General features: G+C 33.6%; 1 long non-coding RNA gene across 1 annotated transcript in view; it reads left to right on the forward strand.

Annotated features, from left to right (window-relative positions):
* Positions 1-26,259, forward strand: part of LOC135970204 (uncharacterized) — a 354,727-nt gene extending 328,468 nt beyond the window's left edge. The window contains exon 4 of the long non-coding RNA XR_010585787.2: positions 26,102-26,259. This is a non-coding gene — a long non-coding RNA (uncharacterized lncRNA). The remainder of the gene's footprint in view (positions 1-26,101) is intronic.
* The last annotated feature ends 309 nt before the right edge of the window (positions 26,260-26,568 follow it).

Genomic DNA, 26,568 nt, shown 5'->3' on the forward strand with positions numbered 1-26,568 from the left:
AATGTGAAGATTTTGTATTTAATAGTTTAGAGCCACAGATGTATTCTGGAAATAAGTGTTTGAATTTAAAGATTTAGAGAATTAGATTTCAAGGGCCATGAAATACTTGACATGTAACTGGAGCCTGAATATTTGGTGGCAGTAATTTATCTCAGAAGAAAAAATAGATATGGGCTTGAGATAATTAAACTAATGATTAAAAGGAAAATATAGAAGCAATAAAAATCTTTATTTTAATAATCTGAGTCAGAACAGAGCCAATCTGATCAGTACACATAAAGTTTCTTCTTTTTTTAATTGATGAATGTTTTATGGCTTGATATGCCTTTAGTGCACATTCTCTTAAGCATTGCAGAAAAAAATAAATAGAATTGATAAGTTAAACTAAGAACACATTTTTTTCTCACACAGCCAAAACACAAAAGTTTTACCATTCTATTGACAAGTGATACTATAGAAGAATAAAAAAGCAAAATAATCATACCACCCTAAAAACCAGGCTTCTCTGTTTTGTTTTCTTACAGACCCACTCTCACCAACATTTCTTTATTTGAAAACTTAAAACCTGCTTACAAAAGAATAATCAAATATGAAAGAATATTAATGATCATTTAGTTCAGCAACCTCATTTTGTGACTATAGAAACTGACACTGGAGATTAAAAAGGTATTCTAGTTAGTGATCCATAGTATAAGTTTGCCTATTCCCGATATGTTAGCCACTAATGCTGCTCAGATCAACCTCAGCAAAAACACCTTAATACTCTGATTGTTTCCTGTTAAAGTGTCAAAAATAATACGTATTCTGAAGTATATGTACGTTAAATGTTTTGGTGATGGAATTGAGCAATATTTTACTAAATTTAATTTTTAACTTTTTGATTGTTTTATTAGTTCGTTCTCAGGCTGCTATTAAGAAATAACCAAGACTGGATAATTTATAAAGAAAAGGGGTCTAATTGACTCACGGTTCCACATGGCTAGACAGGCCTCAGGAAACTACCATCACGGTTGAAGGCACCTCTTCATAGGGCAGAGGGAGAGAGAATGAGTGCTGAGCAAATGGGGAAGTCTGTTATAAAACCAACAGATCTCATGAGAACTCACTATCATGAGAACAGCATTGGGGGACCTCCCCCATGATTCAAATATCTCTACCTGGTCCTGACCTTGAGACATGGGTATTATTATTACAATTCAGGGTGAGATTTGGGGATGGACATAGAGACGAACTATATCATTCAATCCCTGGCCCCTCCCAAATCTCATGTCCTCACATTTCAAAACACAATCATGCCTTCCCAATAGTCCTCTAAGACTTAACTCATTCCAGCATTAACCCAAAAGCCATGTCCAAATTCTCATCTGAGACAAGGCAAGTCCCTTATGCCTGTAAGCCTGCAAAATCAAAAGCAAGTTAGTTACTTCCTAGATAATGGGGGTACAGGCATTGGGTAAATGCTCCCATTCCAAATGGGAGAAATTGGCCAAAACAAAGGGGCTACAGGTCCCATGCAAGTCCAAAATCCAATAGGGCAGTCATTAAACCTTAAATTTCCAAAATGATCTCCTTTGACTTCACGTCTTACATCCAGAGCATGCTGATTCACAAGGTGGTCTCCCATGGCCTTGGACAGTTTTGGCCCTTTGACTTTGCAAGGTACAGCCCCATTCCCAGCTACTTTTGCAGGCTGGAGTTGAGTGCCTGTGTCTTTTCCAGGTGCACAATGCAAGCTGTTGGTGGAGCTATTCTGGGCTCTGGAGGATGGTAGCCTTTTTGTCACAGCTCCACTAGGCAGTGCCCCGGGGGGATTCTGTGTGGGTACTCCAAACCCACAATTTTCTTCTGCCCTTTCTTAGCAGAGGTTCTCCATAAGGGCTCCATCCTTGCAGCAAACTTATTCCTGGACATCTGTGCATTTGCATACATCCTCTGAAATTTAGGGAGAGGTTCCCAAACCTCAATTCATGACTTCTGTGCACCAATAGGCTGAAGACCACATGGAAGCTCACAAGGTTTAGGGCATTCAACCTCTGAAGAAATGGCCTGCACTGTACTTTGGCCCATTTTAGCCATTGCTAGAGCAGCTGTGATGCAGGGCACCAAGTCCCAGGCTGGACACAGCAGCAGGGCCCTGGACCTGGCCCACAAAACTAGTTTTTCCTCCTAGGCTTCCAGGCCTTGGATAAGAAGGGTTGCCACAAAGGTCTTTGACATGCCATGGAGACATTTTCTCCATTGTCTTGGTGATTAACATTTGTTTCCTTGTTACTTATGCAAATTTCTAAAGTGAGCTTGAATTTCACCCCAAAAAATTGGTTGTTCTTTTTTACTGCATTGTCACAAGCTGCAAATCTTCCAAACAGTTATGTTCTGCTTCCTCTCGAACATTTTGTTGCTTAAAAATTTCTTGCCGGAAAAAAAAAAAGTGATGATACCCTAAATCATCCCTCTTAAGTTCAAAGTTCCACAGATCTCTAGTACAGGGGCAAAATGCCACCAGTCTCTTTGCTAAAGCATAGCAAGAATCACCTTTATCCCAGTACCCAAGAAATTCTTTATCTTTATCTGAGACAACCTCAGCCTGTACTTGATTGTGCATATCACTATCAGCATTTTGGTAAAAGCCAAGTCTCCAGGAAGTCTCCAGGAAGTTCCAAACTTTCCCACATCTTCCTGTTTTCTGAGGCCTCCAAGTCCTTAGGAAGTTCCAAAGTTTTACACATATTTCAGTCTTCTTCTGATCTCTACAAACTGTTCGAACCTCTGCTTGATACCTAGTTCCAAAGTCGCTTCCAAATTTTTGGGTATCTTTATAGCAGTGCCTCACTCCTGGTACCAATTTACTGTATTAGTCTGTTCTCACACTGCTATGAAGAAGTACCCAAGACTGGGTAACTTATTAAGAAAATAGGTTTAATTTAGTCACAGTTCCACATGGCTGAAGGGGCCTCAGGAAATTTACAATTACTGCACAAGACACCTCTTTATAAGGCAGCAGGAAAGAGAATGAGTGCCAAGTGAAAGGGGAAACTCCTTATAAAACTATCAAATCTCAGCCGGATGTGGTGGCTCACACCTGTATTCTCAGCATTTTGGGAGGCTGAGGCAGGTGAATCACAAGGTCAGGAGTTCAAGACCAGCCTGACCAACATGGTGAAACACTGTCTCTACTAAAAGTACAAAAATTAGCAGGATGTGGTGGTGCACACATGTAATCCCAGCTACTCAGGAGGCTGAGGCAGGAGAATCACTTGAACCCAGGAGGTGGAAGTTGCAGTGAGCTGATATCATGCCATTGCACTCCAGCCTGGGTGACAGAGTGAGACTCTGTCTCAAAAAAAAAAAAAAAAAAAAAAAAAAAAAAAAGAAAAGAAAAGAAAAGAAAACAACAACAACAACAACAACAAAGAACTATCGAATCTCATGAGAACTCACTATCGTAAGAACCGCATGTGGAAAACTGCCCCAATGATTCATTTATCTTCAGCTGGTCCTGCCTTTGACATATGGAGATTATTACAAATCAAGTTGATATTTTGGTGAGCACACAGAGTCAAATGATAACACTTGCCATAAATGTAAACCTGACAAATTGTGAGGATTCTGTTTCAGATTTCTATTTATGAGGAATTTGGGAACATTTATACATGCATTTTAACCTTACCAATAGCTGATTTCCCACTGTCCAAGAATTAATTTATTAAAGATGAAGAGAAAAAAAAAGAGTTCACTATATTATTCTTATATTTTTATTTTATCTCTTACTAGATTACTAAAACAGTGGTCTGTTTAGTAAAACATCCATACCGTTTTTGACTTTGAAGCAATGCAATGGCCAATCTCCTTCCATCTTCCCTGCTACAAAAACAAAAACCAAACATATATATATATATATAAAATATATATATGAAATAATATAAAGAAAATAATAATCTCCTGTAGCCTACTAGTATGTTTTTTTTCTTCCTCTGACTTTGCTACATAGAGATGGGTAGACCAACAAATGGGGAGAGATACACATTGTTCTCTTAAGATAGAAATTCATAATACATTGCTAATTTAGCAAGGCAGGAGATGTGACACATAATCAAAAGGAGGATATGCATAATTATCTTTGTCATGATTACAATTACAATGATGTTTAGTTGGGAATACCTAATTTATCAATATGTCTATTGCTACACCTGAAAGTATATCAGTAGTTTGTGATTTTTCTGGATATTCCCTGAAATCTGAAGCAACATGCCTTGGCAAGCTAAATAATTGCCTAATTTCTTAGTCATAATTCATTTTTGCTTGAAATAAAGTCCTAGTTTACAAAACATAGCAAATTGAAATTAAAATCTGCAGCCCCAAAATATGTATTCTTTTTTTTTTTTTTTTTTTTTTTTTTTTTTTTTTGAGACGGAGTCTCGCTCTGCCGCCCAGGCTGGAGTGCAGTGGCCGGATCTCAGCTCACTGCAAGCTCCGCGTCCCGGGTTCTCGCCATTCTCCTGCCTCAGCCTCCCGAGTAGCTGGGACTACAGGCGCCCGCCACGTCGCCTGGGTAGTTTTTTTGTACTTTTTAGTAGAGACGGGGTTTCACCGTGTTCGCCAGGATGGTCTCGATCTCCTGACCTCGTGATCCACCCGTCTCGGCCTCCCAAAGTGCTGGGATTACAGGCTTGAGCCACCGCGCCCGGCTTCTTTTTTGTTTTCTTTTGAGACAGAGTCTCGCTCTGTTGCCCGGGCTGGAGTGCAGTGGCATGATCTCCGCTCACTGCAAGCTCTGCCTCCCAGATTCAGGGCATTCTCCTGCCTCAGCCTCCCAAGTAGCTGGGGCTTCAGTCGCCTGCCACCACACCTGGCTAACTTTTTGTGCATTTAGTAGAGGCAAGATTTCACCATGTTAGCCAGGATGGTCTTCACAAATGAAAATATTTTATAAATATTAAGATTAGTTATTAACCTAAGCTCTTTATATGTTATGTGCTATAAGTAAAATATATACATATATGGACATATATATACATATGTCATTGTTATATATGTGTATATAGTATGTAATACATATGTATATGTATATATATGCTATAATATGTAGGTATTTGGTTTCTTTCATTATATATTATTTTGTATACTATAAATCCATTTTTTTTCCAGCTGGGTAAAGAGATATGTGGAACTGTAAATAAACCAACATGTTGGGGTGAGATTGGAAATAAACCTGTGCTTTGTAGGCGAGATGTAGCAAAATGATGAATTAGCCAAATGAACCATGATAGATATGAAATATACAGAATTAGCCTCTCACCTTCTGGGAGATGAAACTTCTTAATGAACAGTCTGATGCTAAGTAAGCATCATGATAAAATAGTAAACTGGGCCAAACACTCTTTATATTAACTTAATAAACTTGGAAGGGAAGTGGATTGGTTGTTCCAGAACAGAGTAAGTGCATTGTCTTGGGAAGTGTTGGTGACATTACAAATAGGGACATTATAAAAGAAAAAGTCCCTTTATTATTTAAGTACAAAAAGTCTCATGAGCCAAAATTTTGAATTAATATGGAACACTCTACCAACTATTTTTTCACCATAAAATTAATTTGAAAATCACTCGGACTTTCCCAGCTCAGAATCCCTTGAGTTAGTGTTCCTATTTCTTGAGGCCGACATAGAAACCTAAGTATTTCTACATGTCAGTAAGATTTAAATGACTATAGGATAATGAACAAATAAATCAACAGGATGTAATAACAGTAGCAGCTGTAGTAACTTTAATCAAACTTTTATAATTAGTTTTTTTTCAGGTGTTTTAAATAGCCAAGAGTTTAAATATATTGTAATCATTATTTTGGATAAATTTAATTAAGTTTTAAATAATGTTTGCTTAAGAATTCTTGATTGAAGAAATTTATTGATTTTGGTTTATTTGTTATGAAATGTATAATTAAATATTGAAAACAATATTTTATTAATTTAGCACTGAGCATTAGACAAACTGTAAATTATAAATTTCTCTATATACACAAAGTCCTTTGAGCATTAAAGTACTGAATGTTCACCTGCACATGGGTGAGAGGAGTTTATCTAAGGCTGGGGGAAAACCACACAGGAAGTAGTAGGATAAGCAATGCCTGGAACTCATAAAATGCTGGGAAAGGTCTTATTCCTACTGGACAAATGGTAAAGGCCCCAGAAGCATCTTTCCTCAGTAGTTGGGCCAAATTAGTACTTGACTTCTGGTGTCTCTTAAAATTCCCTAAGAAAACAAACAAAATTATCAGAAGCTTTAAACTGACTCCAAGTAAAAGCACTGAAATTCAGAACAAAGGCCATCACTGTTTCAAAGAATAAAACAAAATTCAGCACCTCACAAGTTAAAATTCATTGGCATTTAATAAAATTTTTCTGATAAAGAAACAGAGAAATACAGCTCTTACCAGAATAAAAATCAATAAAAAAAATCAATAATTGACAGAGATAGTAAATTTAGCAAATAAGGACATTGGAACAGCTATTATAAATATCCTCTATTTGTTGAAGATGGAAGAGGGAAACATCAACATGATTGGGATAGAATTAGAAGATATGTGAAAGACTTAAATAGAATTTATATCAGTAAAAAAGAAAATATCTGCAATAGAAATGCATTAGATTATGTTAAAATAAAATAAGACAAGTGAACTATCTAAAATGAGGAAAAAGAGGAAAAAAACAACTGAAAACAATAAGAAGAGAGTATTAGTATGCATATAATTGGAATCACAGAAGGGGAAACAGAAAAAAATTATTGAAGAATAAAGGCTGAATATTTTATAATTTCAATGAGAATTATAGATTCATTTATCTAAGTAGTTCAACAAACCTCAGCAGGAGATCAAATCAAGCACTTCACCAAGAAAAAAATAAGGATGGGAAATAAACAAATGGCATGTTCAGCGTAATTATAAATTTAAAAAATACAAGTTAAAATCACAAGGAAATACAACTACTATACATTCATTAGAATGATTAATTGGCTAAATTTTAATAGTCTGACAATGCCAAGTTTTGACAAGAATGTGAACTACTGGATTTCAGATATTTTTGGTGGTAGTGCAAAATGACTCAGTTACCTTGTAAAACAGTTTACAGTTTTAGTAATATACATTTAGACACTCACTTTCCATTTGTTGCAGGAATCTCACTCCTAGGTATTTTCCAAGAGAAATAAAGTTATATGTCTGTACAACAGTTTGTACTCTAATGCTTATGGAAGATTTACTCATAGTAGCTAGGAACATGAAACAACCCAAATGCCTATGAACTGTAAAAGGTTAAACACATTGTCATATATCAATGCAATGGATACTATTCAGCAGTAAAAAACGAAATTGTTGCTATACTCCACAACATGGCTGATGCTTAAATTAGTTATTCTAAGTGAAATCACCCAAACACAAACTAATACATATTGTAAGTTTATAACACACAGAAATACAGTGACAGAAACAGATCAGCATTTCCCAAGGATTGAGCATGGAGTTCAGCAGTTGACTGCAATAAGGCATGGGAAAATATAGGGTTAATGAAAATGTTTTAACATGATTGTAGTGGTATTTACATAACTCAATAAATATGTCAAATCTCATCAAATTACATATTTAAAATTAGTTATATCATTGTATATAAGTTCATATTAATAAACTTGATTTTTACAATTATAAAATATTAAATATACCATTTATGTCAAGTGATCACACAGTTCTAAGCAAGTGTGCAGTAACAGGTGCTAGGTTGGTTTGTCACAATTCTATAGATTTGTAGAATAAAGAGACAAGCAGACCAAATGGATTTAAACAGTTTGCTACTTACAGAGATTGTAACATTCTGACACTTGCTTCTTCATTGCCAATCTCACAAGGCGACATAATGAGAGTCAGGTAAAGCCTGCCTACATTGGAAATCATCTCTAATCTTATGTAGGGGTGGTTGGTAAACTTGTTCGTTCTCCCCTTCACAAAGAGACATTACCTTTATCACCTTGGATCATAAGCAAATCTCTCTGAGGAGGCAGGGAAGTTGTCTCGATCTTGATGACCCTGGAATGTCTCTGAAAAGAGACATATAGTATTCTGCAATGGAAATACATCTGGGAAAATTTGCTGCTAAAGTTTTGATATGAAGAGATTCAAGAAAAATTGTCTTCCAAATATTTCTTTTTTTGTCATTTGTGTCTCATTTGATATCATTCTATAATTAAGTTATTGATATTGCATTGTTGATATTTATGCCCTCACACTAGTGGCATTCTTTGGTTTAATAGAAGATACGAAAAAAACAGGGATTTAGTAGATTTCTAGGTAGCCAGTATATGTCTTTTTTTAATTAGATATTCCACTGCAAAATTAACACAGGCACTGCCTACCTCTGTGGGACGTGTTGACCGCTGGGTTTGTACTACATTTCTATAAAGAGAAGTGTCTAATACATATGGTAATTTTATAACACACAGAAATACAGTTCTCTTCTATAAAGAGAAGTGTCATTTAGGCTGGCAACCAACCACTCCAAAGTCCTAGAACATTAAAAAAGAGCTTTATTCACAGACATTATTACTGAATTGTGTAGCTTTAGTTTTTTTGATCGAATGACCAATACAATTATGAACACTGTATCATCCAAAATTTTGCTAATAATGCCCTCTGTTTCATCTGAACATTTATTGAGGAAAACCATTTAACATTTAACATGACAGTGATAAGTTAACAAACCATTAACCAAACTAATTGGATAGATAGGAAGCCAAGATGTAGCTATGATCCAGTTCATGGTTGTTTTACTTTTTATTTTTGTCTATAGGCTTTTGTTTCCTAGTTGTTTGCTGAAATATAGTTTCTCTGGTACAGTGATGATATAGCAATCTTTTGATCTACTTAAAATGGACAATTGTTTAGTTTACTGATTCCTTAATATTAAATATGCCAACATATTTGTCTCCACATTTTTGATACTTTCTTTTTCTTTGTGATGCTGTAAAAGTGTAAAATTAACTTAATTAGATAAAGACAATGAAACCTGTATTGAGTTAACACGTCACACATATCTGCTGTAACTACTGCTGTTAAATTCTGAATCTGAACCCCAGTTGTCTGAATTTTATTCTTGAAAATTTTACGCTGAACAGGTCAATATTGATTATTTGTACTATTTTACTTAAGGTATTTCTACAGTGAGATTAATGAGTGTTTTAATTTTATAATGTTATATTTATATTTTCAATCTCAGTGACATTAAGGGAGCTCATTGCTTTTAATGATGTGAGCAAAATTAATTAAACAATTTCTATTAATCTTACAGAGACTGTAACCTCATTATGAAAATGCCACGATGTAAATATGGCAAAATGTGAAGTGAAGAGATTCAAAGGATGGACATGTTTTTAACCCACCTTTCAAGGTTGATTTTAGGCTAAGCAAGGCATGACTGTACTAAGGTCAAGAAGAATAAGTATCCTATTTAAAAATTGTATTGAAGCTAACTTACAAAGTTATACTCTGATGTATCATTTTGGACAGTTAAAAGAACTTTCAGATTATCACAAAATTTAGAGAACCTCATAGCTTCCTATGACAGTATTCTACACTCTGTTTCTTAAGTTTCAGGCATAGTTAATGTTACGAGTTCTATTAAGATGAATAAGAGGAGACACTTGTTACTGACACTTAGCTAAAGATATTGATGAATTTCTAAGAAAAAAAGATAAGAAATATCATGCTGGTAATATGATTTCATAAAGTACAATAAGAAAGACTTAGATCACAATATTGGGCACTATTTGAAAATTGTTGTACATTTGTCATTGCATATTATGTCTTTTATAGAATTATCTAGGCTCACTTCTAGTCCAGAAAAATTAAATATTTTATTTCATCAACCTTAAGCAATATGTAGGTCAATATGCTTATGTGTTATTTTTCACCTCTCAGTTGGCATGTACATCCATTTAGTTGACATAGTACTTCGAAATACACTTAAAATGCTTCTTTAGTCTAGGATATAATTATCATGATGACAATAATGACAATGCTTTTACTGTTTTGACATCCATCTTACACATGGACTGTTTTTTATCTTTGGCATGTTTGCCAAAAATGAAGTCCAATTAATATTATTCTTTTAACATCTTTTAATCATTCAATTAATCTATGTGATTCTGTGTTAATAACTCTGTATAGTAATATGATAACAATAATGATGGTAATAGATATCAGTGCTTATTATGTACTAAAGTTTAAGAACTTCATATATATTTACTCATTTATTATTCACCATAGCTTAGTGCAGTAGGTACTATTATGTTTATTCTTATTTTAGAGATGAGGAAGTTAAGGTCCATATAAGCCAATTAATTTGCCTAAAGCATAATAGCTTTCAATTGGTGCTGTTAGGGTTTGAAACAATGAAGACTTGCACAATCACTATTATATGTACACATATATTATCCAGAAGCACTCACATTATGAGAGATACTAGAACTGATATTAGCAGAAAGAAAAAGTGATTTGCATTTCTCATCAGATGTTTACTCTGAGACATACACTCATTAAAGACAATGGCATGAATTGCTCTCTGTCTGTTGTGTGAGTGCAGTTATATTGCAGTTAAATTCATGCATTCCCAGTGTGCAAAGTACTATGTGTACTAACTGCATTAAGTACTTTGCATCTATTATATTTAAGCCTCATAATAACTCCAGTGTCATAGGGAAAATATTGCAAAATAACATACAAATAATAAAATAACACAATGTTTTATTTTATAAAACAAATAAGGTCAAGAAATGCTCAATAACATTTTCTATGTCTTACCTAGAGCTACTTCTCCAGATATACGTGAGAATGTACACAACGAACAACTACATCTGATTATATTGCATATGGTCACATAAGTCATGTCATATATATCATTCCTTATCCTAAGGGTAATAAAAAGTATTAAGAATTTAAGCTAGATGAATGACATAATCGGGATACATTTTAAAAACAGCACTTAAGCCCTTTCATGGAGAACAGACTGGAAGGACATCAGTGTGCATGTCCAGGACATCAGCGTGCATGTGAGGAGCCTTATATATTGACAATCTCAGTGATACAGGGAGAGGTAGTGGTAACACAAGGGAGGAGGCAACTGTGAAAAAATGAGGGAATTGAAGATACTTCGGACCTACTGATTGATGGTATATATGTGTGTCTTTGTACTTGCACAATTTGTGAAAATTTTGAAAATGATGTCACAATGTCTTCTTTATACAACTGATTGGATATGGGAAATATATATTTAAATATAACACCTGAAAGGATACTGAGATTGAAGTGGTCGGTTAAAACTTAAACATGTTGATTCTCAATTATCTTTGAGACATCTACTTGGAAATATAAAGTAGCTGTTGAATATCGGGAACATGGATATCAAGGGATGTAAGATTAGGTGTGGCAAGCATATTTATATGAATACTAACCTAAACTACAAAAATTAATAGTATCACCCAGAGAGAGGGTGTGAAAATAGAGAACCCAAGGTCAAGCTATGAGGTGCATCACCATCTATAACAAAATCGAGTATTAAGATGAACCAGAAAAGGATAATGAGGAGAGGATAGAATCAGAGAACAACCAGGAGTGCTCACTTTTGTTAAAATCTAAGAAAGAGAGAGAATGAATGCAGGGAAGAAATGGTCAAATAGCTAATTTAAAGCTTAAAAACATGATATTTTATTTTGAATAATGAGAGCTGTTTTTCTGGAATAATGCTACCATAATCTAATTTTTTGGATAGAGAAGTAACTGAGATAAGAGCCACCTCCAGAAACATAAAAACCAATGAAAGAACTCTATCTTTAATATTCTGTTCCTCTGGAAACACTGCTGGTACCAAAATCTGTGTTAGGGTTATCTAGATGGACAGAAATAATAGGATAGACATATATATAAAGTGTAAAGGGAAGATTATTAAGAAGCATTAACTTACACAATCACAAGGTCCCACAATAGGCAGCCTACAGGGTGAGAAGCAAGGAAGCCAGTCCAATTCCCAAAGCTGAAGTACCTGAAGTCCAATGTTCGGGGACAGGAAGCATCCAGCATGGGAGAAAGATGTAGGCAGTGAGGCTAAGCCAGTCTAATCTCTCCACGTTCCTCTGCCTGCTTTTTATTCTGGCCATTTTGGCAGCTGATTAGATGGTGCCCAATTGGAGTGTGGGGGAGTCTGCCTCCCCCAGTCCACTGATCCAAATGTTAATCTCGTTTGGCAACAACCTCACAGACACACCCAAGAACAATACTTTGCATCTTTCAATCAAATCAAGCTGGCACTCAGGATTAACCATCACAGATGCCTAGTTCACAAAAATTTTCTCGCATTCTGTTGACTGTCCCCTCAATCTCTCAATAGCTTATTTTGTGATGCAGAAGTTCTTTTTTTTTAAAAAAAATTAAACTATCCTATTAAAAGTCAAACGCCTGCACAATGGATTTTTAAAATGATCCAATTATATTTTGTCTATAGAAGACTGGCTCAAATCCAAAGTCACTATTATGTTGAGAATGAACAGATGGAGAAAGACATTCCATGCAGGTAGCAACCAAAATTCGGTGGGCATACTAATATCAGACAAAAGAGATTTTAAGTCAAAAACTGTTATGTGAGGCAAAGAGTAATATTACATGTTGATAAATGTGTCAATTCTTCATGAAGACAGAAAAGTTACAAGTATATATACACAAAATAAGAGAGCCAGTAGACATATAAAGTATAATTGGCAGACTAAAAAGGAAAAATAGACTTTTCTCTAATAATAGTTGGATTCTGCAATATTCTCCAGGATAGGTCATATATTATGCTACAAATAATTCTCAGTAAATTTAAGAAGGTAGAAATCATATAAAGTATCTTCTCTGACAATAGTAGAATAAAACTATAATTAATGCCAAAGGCACCACAAGAAAACTACAGACAAATATCAGTGATACATACAGATATGACAATTCTCAACAATATAGTAACAAACCAATCCAGTTGCATTTTAAAAGGATTACATATCATGACCAAGTTGGATTTATACTTGGAAAGTAAGGGTGGTTCAACATACAAAAATCAATACTTATAACACACCACATTAATAGAATGAAGAAAAAACCCACATGATCATTCCAATTATTGCAGAAAATATAATTTGACAAAAATCAACATGCATTTGCAAAAATAAATTCAAACTAGTAATCGGAAGGAACTCCAGCAACCTGCTGAAGGACATTTATGGAAAGCCTGCATTTAGGATTACTCAATGTTGGAAGACAGCCTTCCGAGGATCAGAAAAAAATAAGGATGCTCATGTTTGCCACTTCTGTACATCATCGTACTGATGGTGCTCTTCTAGTCAAAGAAGTTAAGAGAGAAAAAAGACATGAGGCATCCATTTTAAACAGGAGAAAGTAAACCTTTTGCAGATGATATTTTCTCATATATTGAAAAACCTCAAGAATCCACAGAAAAACTACTAGAGCCAATAGACTTTTCACAAAGTACAGCAAACATAGTCAACATACAAAAATCAGTTGTATATCTGTACACTAGCAATAGAAAATCCCAAAACAATTTAATAAAACAAGCCCATTTACAATAGCATCTAAAAAACAAAATACCCAGGGTTAAATTTAACCAGGCTGATGGAACACCTGTACACTATTAACTTGAAAATATTGATTAAGGAAATTAAGAAGATCTAAATAAATTGAGAACAATTTGTGTTCATGTACTGGAAAATTTAATATTGGTAATACTACCCAGAGTGGTCTACAAATTCAATATAATCCATATTAAAATTTCAACAAACTGTTTTTGTGAAAATGGAAAAGCTGAATGCCAAATTCATATGGAATGATAGTAAGTCCTTTCAACAAATCTGCCTGGTAAAAAAAAAAAAAAAAAAAGAGCAGGGAAACGATGCACAGCTCCATATTTCAAAATTTATGACAAAGCTACAATGATCAAACAAGTATATTAGTAGCATAAGAATAGACATACAAACCAATGGAATAGAGTTGAGAGTCCAGAAGTAAAACCATTCATCTCTGGCCAATTCAATAAAGGTGCCAAAACCATTACACAGGTAAAGAATAGTCTCTTCAACAAATGCTCCTGGTGTAATGAGATATCTGTATCTAAGGTCTTACCTCATGTATCCAAATTAACACAAAATAAATTATAGATGTAAATACAACAGCCAAAACTGAAACTTAGAAGAAAACATAAGGGTAAATCTTTGTAATCTTGGATTTGGCAATGGATTCTTAGATATGATATTAAATGCATGAGCTTAACATATGAGGTTTTCTGGGGGATGATGAAATAATTATTCTGGATGTTGATACAGGTGATGGTTGCATAGCATTGTGAAAGTAGGAAATGTCACTAATCGTACATATTAAAATAATTAATTATATGTTAATTGTACCTCAATATTTCAAAACAGTGTTCTATCCAGTCTGGGATATAAAGATAGGGTGGGAAAGTACTCATTTAGTAGGTATCTTTTGAGCTGGGCCCTGAAAAATGAGATGTGTAATAATGTAAAGGAGATGGGGAAGAAAGTGTAAGTACACAGGAGAAAAGTGTTATATAAAAGATTCCAAGTAAAGAGATCATGAGAAAATGCAGACAAGTAGGTTAATAAGTCTTGGTGCAGGGCAATTGTGATAGGGCCAACAGGACATCAGTGCATACTTCCTATGTAGAGGAGTCTGGATTTAACCTTAAATCTTTAGAAATCACTGAGTATTCGGTGCCAGGAAAATATGTTCAAATTTGCCTTTCAATAAGATTACTCTGGAAACTGTGTAGATAGTAATATAAAAAGAGACTAAAATGGGGTATCTTGAGAATAATTTCATTGGTTCGTTTGTGAAACACAATGATGAAAGCCTAAACTATATGTCTTCTTTTAAGAAATGTCTGTTCATATCCTTTGCCCACTTTTTGATGGGGTTGTTTGTTTTTTTCTTGTAAATTTGTTTGAGTTCTTTGTAGGTTCTGGATATTAGCTCTTTGTCAGATGAGTAGATTGCAAAAATTTTCTCCCATTCTGTAGGTTGCCTGTTCACTCTAATGGTAGTTTATTTTGCTGTGCAGAAGCTTTTTAGTTTAATTAGATCCCATTTGTCAATTTTGGCTTTTGCTGCCGTTGCTTTTGGTGTTTTAGACATGAAGTCTTTGCCCATGCCTATGTCCTGAATGGTAATACCTAGGTTTTCCTCTAGGGTTTTTATGGTATTAGGTCTAACATTTAAGTCTCTAATCCATCTTGAATTAATTTTCGTATAAGGAGTAAGGAAAGGATCCAGTTTCAGCTTTCTACTTATGGCTAGCCAATTTTCCCAGCACCATTTATTAAATAGGGAATCCTTTCCCCATTTCTTGTTTCTGTCAGGTTTGTCAAAGATCAGATGGCTGTAGATGTGTGGTATTATTTCTGAGGACTCTGTTCTGTTCCACTGGTCTATATCTCTGTTTTGGTACCAGTACCATGCTGTTTTGGTTATTGTAGCCTTGTAGCATAGTTTGAAGTCAGGTAGCGTGATGCCTCCAGCTTTGTTCTTTTGGCTTAGGATTGTCTTGGAGATGCGGGCTCTTTTTTGGTTCCATATGAACTTTAAAGCAGTTTTTTCCAATTCTGTGAAGAAACTCATTGGTAGCTTGATGGGGATGGCATTGAATCTATAAATAACCTTGGGCAGTATGGCCATTTTCACGATATTGATTCTTCCTATCCATGAGCATGGTATGTTCTTCCATTTGTTTGTGTCCTCTTTGATTTCACTGAGCAGTGGTTTGTAGTTCTCCTTGAAGAGGTCCTTTACATCCCTTGTCAGTTGGATTCCTAGGTATTTTATTCTCTTTGAAGCAATTGTGAATGGAAGTTCATTCATGATTTGGCTCTCTGTTTGTCTGTTACTGGTGTATAAGAATGCTTGTGATTTTTGCACATTAATTTTGTATCCTGAGACTTTGCTGAAGTTGCTTATCAGCTTAAGGAGACATTCATACAGCCAACAGACACATGAAAAAATGCTCATCATCACTGGCCATCAGAGAAATGCAAATCAAAACCACAATGAGATACCATCTCACACCAGTTAGAATGGCAATCATTAAAAAGTCAGGAAACAACAGGTGCTGGAGAGGATGTGGAGAAATAGGAACACTTTTACACTGTTGGTGGGATTGTAAACTAGTTCAACCATTATGGAAAACAGTATGGCGATTCCTCAAGGATCTAGAACTAGATGTACCATATGACCCAGCCATCCCATTACTGGGTATATACCCAAAGGATTATAAATCATGCTGCTATAAAGACACATGCACATGTATGTTTATTGCGGCACTATTCACAATAGCAAAGACTTGGAATCAACCCAAATGTCCATCAGTGACAGACTGGATTAAGAAAATGTGGCACATATACACCATGGAATACTATGCAGCCATAAAGGAGGATGAGTTTGTGTCCTTTGTAGGGACATGGATGCAGCTGGAAACCGTCATTCTTAGCAAACTATCACAAGAACAGAAAACCAAACACCGCATGTTCTCACTCATAGGTGGGAACTGAACAATGAGATCACTTGGACTCGGGAAGGGGAACATCACACACCGGGGCCTATCATGGGGAGGGGGGAGGGGGGAGGGATTGCACTGAGAGTTATACCTGATGTAAATGACGAGTTGATGGGTGCTGACGAGTTGATGGGTGCAGCACAGCAACATGACACAAGTATACACATGTAACAAACCTGCACGTTATGCACATGTACCCTAGAACTTAAAGTATAATAATAATAATAATAATAAAGAAAGCCTAAACTATATTATTAATCTTGAAGATTTGTAGATATTTAATCCTGGGAGGCCTCTGATGAATGTGATAATCTGGAATAATTTAGCTGACAGGGATACGTGTTTGAAGCTAGAGGCAAGTAGAGACTATTATGTTGTTCTGAGATTGGGATATGAATTAGTGTGATAGAAATATATAGAAAAGGACACACTGAAGTGCTATTTCAAGGGAAGAAATAGCAGTGTTTTGTGGTAGTGAATATAAGGAATAAGGCAAATAAAATGTCAGAGTTCTTTAAAATTGTGGGCTTGTAAAAAAGGAAAAAGTGTGATAAAGTATACGTGGAGTTGAAGTAGTTTACTTCTTTAAGATAGAGGACATGCCTTTTTCCATTTTCTACTCTAATTTAAAAATAAAATATGATGTTGTGAAAAAGTATTGTGTTTAGATCCCAACTGGGTAATCTTGAACAAGTTACTTGTCCTCTGAGCCTCTGCTTCTTACCTACAAAGTATTTTTAAAAGAAAAATTACTGGATTTCAGAGACAAAGGATGTGGGGTCATGTTGCAGGATATGCTTATCAAATAAAATGATAGTAAGTATAGGCTATAACTAGTGGTGTTATTATTGATGATGCTGAAATGGCCAGCATTTAGGATTTGGATTAAAAAATAATGCCAAAAAATTTTGATAGCAGGAAGAATTCATCATATATTTGCCCTTGAATCATTTAATTCTTTTTATTCTTTGGTACTTTCTCAGTTACCATATCTTTTACAATCTGTATAATTTTCTCGAGTCTTAAGTATTATATTCTTAATGAACCTTAACTAAGAATAGTTACACAATTTATACTAAGATGATCAAGTTTTCATATTTACTAATTATGTTAACATTGTTCTAAATCTCTTGAGTCAAGACAAGACCATAAGTTTGAGGTGTTATTCAATCGTCCTTGTTCATATTTAAGCTATTAATAGTATGAAAATTCAACATCCTTATTCATATTTGGGGCTCTATCAAGAGTAGAAATAAAATTTTTCATGACTGAAGGGTGTATGATTTAATAGGGAAGAATATTCCATATAACCAAACAAATAGTATTTTGAAATGACAGTATCAGTGTTTTACTGTCTATGTTAAATTTTAATCTATTGAAATTAAAAATAATTAAAAAGTAATTTGCTTTAATATAAAGGCCAGGAAGTATATGTTTTTACAGCCATATCTTCCAGAAATATTTAACAAATATTTAATTATTATACTAAAATGTATTTCTTTATCCCAGAAAAATACACAAAAGTAGAAATGATAAGTAGAATACTTACTTTCAATTGCAAAATACTACCTTAGAATAAAATATTTGACTTTCTCTGGTATATTAGGCTCTCTGAACATTGCCAGATGATCCAAAAACAGAACGTTATTAGTGTGCTATGAATTTCTAATGTCATTGATCATGTATCTTATGTGGAAAGTATATAGTATCCTTTAGATAGAGCCAGATCCTAATATTGAGAGTAATTTATTTTCCACAATCAAGTAAAAAACTGTCAAATGTAAAACATGGTGTATCCATTACTGAAAAATTCATTAAATCAAGCTCATAATCAAATCAATTGTATTTTTAATATTTTATAGTTAAATTTCTTATCTACACTCTATAACTAGAAGATAAGAATAATGTAAATGAATTTTAGGCCAGTTCTATCTTCTGGTGTGTTTTATGATATTCTTCCAAAGTTAATGAATAATGCTGCTGTCAACTTAAAATCAAATTAACTGGATACACTGTGGCCATCTCATTAATTCTACGTATAATTTTCTTTTGCTTTATATAAATCAGAGTGTTAGGACTAATTGCGATTTTACTGGTGCCTAACTGCTTCAAGATTACAATGTTAATACACCATTTTAATTTTGTGGAAACCATTAATAATCAACAGTAATTTTGAGCATGCATTTTAAGTTTATCTCTCTTTATGCACATATCATACCCTGCTCAATATTTAGAAATATAAAAAGAAATTAGGGATGACCTTTTAGAAATATCAACTGCACAATAAGAATTTAAAATAACTATGATTTATATGTTAAGGACTCTAGTGGGGAAAAAATGGATAACATGCAAGATCAGATAGATAATTTCAGGAGAAACATGAAAATGATAAAAAAAATGGAAATACAGTAATTGTTTCAGAAAGAGGAAAGGATGATTTCAATGAACTCAAAACAGCCTAATATATGTTACCGAAATCTCAAGAGAAAGGAATGGAACCAAATAAATATTTGAAGAAAGATACTAAATTTAATAAAGAATAAATTTAATAACAGAAACTCACAAAACCAATACAATTAGGTAATTACAAACAGAATTGAAAAAAGTAAACAAAACAAATGAAAAACCCAGGCACATCTGGGCATATTGTACATAAACTGCTCACCATCCAAGAGAAAAAAAAATATTTAAGACAATGACAGAAACAAAACACATTACATACAAAGGAACAACAATGAATACTACACCATACATTTTATTTACAAAAAATAACATAATATTTTTTGCCAGCAGAATTAAAGATTGTTAAGAATTAAGAATGTTAGTAAACTTCTTTAGGCAGTAGAGACTGGATAAGAGACATAAATATGTATTCATATACACAAAATTAAAGAATGCTAGAAATGGAATAAGGATGTAACTGGATTTTTTTCCTTGAGTTTAATTACATGCAAAGATTATGAACTCTCTAAAGCAAATTAGTCATTGCTATAGTGTGTATTTATAGCATAAGTATAATTAAAGCACATAACCGGAATACCACAAAGGTTATGAGGGAAGAGTTGAGGGCATGCTTTCAACTACTTAAATTGTAAATAACAGGAATAGCACAAAGGTTATGAAGGAAGAGTTAAAGGCATATTGTCAACTACTTAAATTATAAATAAAGGGGTACACTATTATTTAAAGTTAGACTCTGATGAATTTAAAAAAGTAAATACTAAGAAAACAACTAAAAAGAAGAATACATAATAAATATTATGATTATTGGAGACAAAATGAAATGTTACAGTAATAGGAAGGTAGAAAAAAGGATAAAAATCCAATAATGAAATGATAGAACAAATATAAAATAGCTAGCAAGACCGCAGATTATAATCTAATCATATCTACAATTACAACAAATATGCAGAAACCTATCAAACCACAAAATCATCAGAGTAAATAAAAAAGTTATAACTACCTATATGTGTCTACGTGTGTCACACACACACACCACACATACTTCAAATATAAACACATGTTAAATGTAAAAGGATGGAAAAATATTTATTAGGCAAATAGTAATCAAGAGAAAGTGGGAATAGTCATGTTAACATCAGACTAAATAGACTTCAGCAGGGAAATATTACCAATGATAAGTAATGATAGATAATAACAAAAGTATCAAGTATCCAAGAAGCCATAACAATCCTAGATGTGTGTTAATAACACACTTTCATAAAAGCTGTGATATAGAAGACCTGAAAATCACTATCAACCAACTTGGTCTAATTAACATACATAGGGCTGGTCACAATGGCTCACGCCAGTAATCCCAACATTTTTGGAGACCGAGGCAGGTGGATCATCTGAGGTCGGGAGTTCAAGACCAGCCTGACCAACATGGAGAAACCCTGTCTCTACTAAAAATATAAAATTAGATTAGTAAGTGTATTTTCTGTCATTGTAATATAGCTGTGAACTAATTATTAATATTTATCCTATAATAATTTCAGGAAGTCCACCAATCCATAGATTTCTTTTTAATGAGAAATACTATAATTATAAAATATCTTGGTTAATAAAAACTCTAGGTCCATTTTATCTCAATATAGGCATCATCCTATCTCTAACAATCTGCTAGGTGGTTATTCACAATCAGGTTTATTTCAGATTCCATTCTGTTCTGATTGTTAGAAAAGCACTTGCTCTTCTCATTTCTTATCATAACTTCAATGCATTGGATTTAGTTTGGTATTCGAGGTAACAGAATAAGTCTACCAATTTTTTTTCAAAGTGATGAGTTTTTTATTTTCAGTGTTAGGCATTATTTATATTATACTTTTTTATATAAGAAATGAAATTGGTATAGAATTACAGTAAACAGGGATTAAAATATCTGGGGTACTTACTATTATAGTTTGATATTTGGGAATTGTACATGATATGCATCAAGGAATAGTAGCAATTAAACATTCAGCCATCAAAATGATGAACAAATAATATTTAAACATAGAGTTTATATAGTTTCCAGATTGCTAAAATGAAGGGAGCACTGAAATTTTACTGAAAGCAAATTGTGGTCCTTGAACATTGGTCAATAACAATTTTCGTGTTATATTATTAGAGTTTTGGAAAAGATCGTTCTTTAGAAAATCTGTAAATGGCACAACAATATGTCTATTGTAAACAAGAAAAATACATAATTGCATTCACTCTATGACTAACTGAAAACTTGTGTGATAAGCCTGTTTAATAAAACTTTACATAATCAGAAACAAGAAAAAATATATATAAAATTAGTCGGGCATGGTGGTGCGTGCCTGTAATCCTTGCTACGCAGGAGGCTAAGGCAGGAGAATCGCTTGAACCCAGGAGTTGGAGGCTGTAGTGAGCCGAGATCGGGTCATTGCACTCCAGCCTGGGCAACAAGAGTGAAACTCCATCTAAAACAAAACAAAACAACAACAAAAACAACAACCAAAAAACCCATTTCTAGAACCTAGGAACATAGAGTACATATTCCTTCAAGTGCATATGGAACATCCACTGTTTGATCATATTCCGCTTTATTCAGAAAATATAACCTTAGAAATTTAAAATAATTGGGATTACTCAATGTATGTTCCAATAGCATAATGGAATTATATGAAAAAAAAGAAAAACAAACTAGCACAAAAACACCCCAAATATTTGGAAATTAAACAAAACATTTCTAAATAATTAATGAAAAGGGTGAAAACTATAAGAAAAATTAGAAAATGTTTTAGTTGACTAAAAAATGACAGTACATATTAACAATTTTGAATTTTGGCATGTAGATATAGCAGTATTCAGGAGGATATTTATGCCATTATATACTCATTCAAGAGAAGAATAAAGATTTCAAATCAATGGTTTAAGCCTCCAACTTAAGGAAATTTTTAAGAAGAGGAATACATTAATGTCAAAGTAAGCATAAGAAAGAAAAGAATAACAAACAGAAATCATAAAATTGGCAACTGAAGAACAATAGAGAAAACAAATGAAACAAAACCTGTTTCTCTGAATAATCAACAAAAGTGACTAATAAATAGAGAAGAAACAAATCGCAAGTATCTGGAAAGAAAGAGAGAATATTAACACAACCCCAAAGCTAAGAGTATGGTATTAAAACAACTCTATTCTAATAAATTAAGAATGCCAAATTATTTGATAAAAATACAAATTGTCCTATATTCTATAACAAAATTGAATTTACGGTTTAAAACCTGTACAACAAAGAAAAGTCCAGATTCAGATAACTTCTACCAATATTTAGAATAATTTCAACTTTTATTTTTGATTCAGGTGGTACATGTGCAGCTTTGTTATAGGTATAAGAAAAAATAGTAATGGTTCTACAAAATATGTTCAGAATATAAAACATAACATATCATTCTCAAGCTCTTTTTATGAGGCTGGCATTACCCTAATATTAAAAGCAAAGACTTGATAGAAAAAAAATTCTACAGACCAGTATTTCTCACAAACATCTATGCGAAAATCTTCAATAGTATGTGAGCTAATCTGATCCAGCTATATATATGTTGATACATTATGACCAAGTGAGTGTAACTCATGTGTTAAATATAGCCCTGGCCTATAATTCACCTACCTAACATGTATGGCCTTGTGAATTGTTCTCTATGACCAGCAGACATAGGAGAAAATTCTTTAGGTTAGTTTACAAATAGTTCAATCAGATAAGATAGTGCAAGCCAAAAATCTACTGCTACCATGCTAACACTTCATTCAGAGAGGCCTCTAATAGTGATGAGAGAAAAAAATCCCAGTTAAAAGAGCTTGAGCAGTACTATTGGATGTCTACACTGGTGGAGGGAATATTGGGCTGGCATAAGGATATATAGGGTGCCATGACATTTGGTCAGCAGCCCAGAAGCATGGAATTAGGAAAATTAGAGACAAAGAGATCTGGGGTAGAGGTGTATAGATGGACCCAAATGAACATGCAGTATGTGTGAAACTGTCTCATGTAAATACCCATAAACAGAATCTACTGTAGGAGGCACTAAAAAACCTGGGGGGACAATGTACATATAAATATATACAATTTTTAATTGTCATTTTAAACTAAAACAAAACAAAATTAAAAAGTGAGTTAATAGATTGACTTATTAAATCAATGCGTTTCAGAGAAACCTTGCACTCAGTCACACTAATGAAACAAATAGCAGAATAGCCATGGTGCCAACAATTAAATCTAAGCATCAGAGTAAAAGTATGCACTCTGTGTCACCAAAGCCTGTGTAACTTTGCCTTTGTCAAAAGTATGATATTCCAGTAGAGACCAAAGCTAAGTCCTTGCTAAAATACCATCACAGATAGAGACCATGTAGCCACTTAATGTCAAGTTGAATAAATCTATCTCTCTTACACTGGGGAGCAAAACCAAGTGTCTTGATTGGAGTTGACACCGATTACAGATCTATATTTGCCTTACCTACTCACAGTGCTTCACAGTAGCATGACTTTGAATTACAGTTTATATAGCTTCTTAAACAAAAAACAGCAAATTTTTAGACAAGTGACAAAACAAAGGAAAAGACTTTGAATCTCTACTGGCAGTAACTTGGGGAAAGGGGAATAAATGACAGATAAAGGCTAATTAGTAAAGATTGTGAATGTAAATTTCTCTGGTACCATCATCAGGCCAATTAGGGTCTAAATTTGCCTTCAGTGGTTAACATTTGTTCTTCCTGGTAGAAAGTGGGACAGGTTATCTTGTTTTTGAAATCTATGCTGTGCTTTTAGGCAAATTGAAGGAGTGCAGAGAGCTTTTCTATATCTGCTGCTTCTTAGTTGTCTTAATTGTCTTCTAATCAGCTCAAAAATCCTTCATATTTTGTGGCAGCATATTCCAGTCTCCCACATATTCATTCTCTTATTCATTTTCTGCATGATTATCAACTTCATTCTCCTTTAGGTATCCTGTATTTTACGCTTAATTTCTAAGACTATATGTATTTTCCTCAATTTCTTTCCTAGATTTGATCAAACCTTGTTAGACATATTCTTATTTACTTGTCTCCTATTGTCATTTTTTTAACTTCTTATTTAAAGTATTTCTATGACCGCAATGCATTTTGAGGTATTTAATTCAACCTGATGTATCATAATACAGTTTTCTTTTGCATTTTGGTTGGTCCCTTGGGTGGGGATGGTTCAATTGTTGACATCTTTTAACCCTCAATTTCTATTTTCATAGTAGTTTACATAAATAACCATTGCTTTTGTATACTTATTTGGTAAACATTTTGGATATTTGGGAAGTTTATCAAATTCTTAAATAAATTAAAATTTTGGCTTTATATACATTATATTACAGTTTCTGTTGATTGTCACTATCTGAAAAGAAATAAAAAATCAGTTGCATTTGATGCCAATATGTATTATTCATATAAATTATGTTGTCTGTGTTTATAGAATTCTACAATTACCTATGCTAATAATTACTTTTTGTTATGAATAATCGAATAATACTGAGTTTTATTTAACAATTATGTCAAATAACTGCAAGATAAAATTCATATTGTCAAGTTTTCTTTCATACAATTTGATTAGAACAGAAATAATGGTCATACATTTTTAAATTGGAATTTAACTAGATATTAAATTGTACATAATGTTAGGTTTTCAAAACAACTGTCATAAGTAAAACATGCTTCACTATTGATAAGTAAAATGTGCTTCCATGGTAGTATAGCTATATATATATTTATATATATATATATGCTGATGTGTATATATACTGATATATATTATATATACACTAATATATATACTGATATATATAATCAGTTCTAATTTTATTCTTGATTTAATATAGCCTAAAATTATTGGTGTGAAAAGAATGATATATTTTTAGTAACAATATAAATTTTCAGAAACCTCAAAACATTCCAATAAGAGATGACATTCTAATAATTTTTTCATTAAACATAACTATTAACTGCTCTTTCTCATATTTTGGGGGGAAACATTTAACATAAAAACTTGATGAAAGTTCAGTTTCTATTTTTATTTTTTATTTTTATTTTTTTTTCAGTTAAATTCCATTTATTACAAATCTAACATTTAGCAAACATCTGTTATACATCAAGTTGTGTTTACCAGACAAAGTCCTTGTGCTCCAGAGGCTTACAGTCTAGTCGAGGAAGCAAGACAGAAAAACAAAATAAATTAATCAGTGGTAAAAGAAATCACAACATTCAGTAGAATAACCCAAAGGCCATAAAACAAGAGAAACAAGTGAATGACAGTTTCAGCTAATTTGTCAAGAAATTTTTTTTTAATAGGGAAGACTAAATCTTAAGATTTTCCAGGTATAACTGGAGCATGTGATGCTATTAATATATCTTTGGCAGTGAAACATATATTCAGTTTTCACTGAATGGCAGGACCCATACTGGGTGCTATGGGAAGATTGAATAAATTAAAACCATTGCTTCCATCTTCAAGGAAATAACAATTGTCTGAAAGAGTGAAAACCCATATCTACCATTCACTCTCACATAACAAAATAATGTTCACATATTCAATAATGAATGCAAATAATAGGATGTAGAATTTAAAGACAGCATGAATACATGCTGAAAATTTGAAGCTGGAGGGAAAAACTAGTCACATGGCAGAGGTTCTGAGACCTTTTAGTGATATGTTGTCCATTGGTACAAGAGAAGTCATTCGGCATTATCCAATTGAAGCAAACATATTACTTTTACCATCCATGATAAGGATGTCCTGCTATTTGGTTCCATGTAATGCTATTTAATCGCTTAGTTCTTCCTGGCAAGTATACTGATTTCTAGTTTTCTGTACATCTCACCTCCAATCTGTGCTTCTCCTAGTGCTTCTACTTAGTGATGTATTTTGCATGAGAGCAAAATGTAGGTTCCTTAAAGCCAAGCCTGGTACAAGTCCCCCTTTTATTTCAGATCATTCTGCACTCTATGCACAAATACCAGCCTCGAGTTCATGTGATTCGCAAAGACTTCAGCAGCGACCTTTCACTCAGCCTGTTCCTGTTGGAGATGGAGTGAAAACGTTCAACTTTCCTGAGACTGTGTTCACCACAGTTACGGCCTATCAGAACCAGCAGGTAAGAGGTGGCACTTGAGAGTCTTCTGCTACATCTCTTTTTAAGGCAAGAAATGCTTAGTCCTGCATGGCACTGAAGAGTTAGTATGAGAGACAAGAGTTTTTCAGTACACACAGGGCATTGGTGATAACAATACGGTAGTGCCTAGTAACAGCTTACACAGTCTAGGTTTAGATCAGAGACAAGATCTTGACTGAGAAGACCAAACCTATTAAATTATTTTTGTCTCTCTGTACTTGCACCTGTGTTCATGATCTCTACTACATCCTGGCAAATAATCCTCATCGTTTGGAATTCCTTTGC

This window comes from Macaca fascicularis, chromosome 3, assembly GCF_037993035.2.
Source record: "Macaca fascicularis isolate 582-1 chromosome 3, T2T-MFA8v1.1".
NCBI classification, from domain to species: domain Eukaryota; kingdom Metazoa; phylum Chordata; class Mammalia; order Primates; family Cercopithecidae; genus Macaca; species Macaca fascicularis.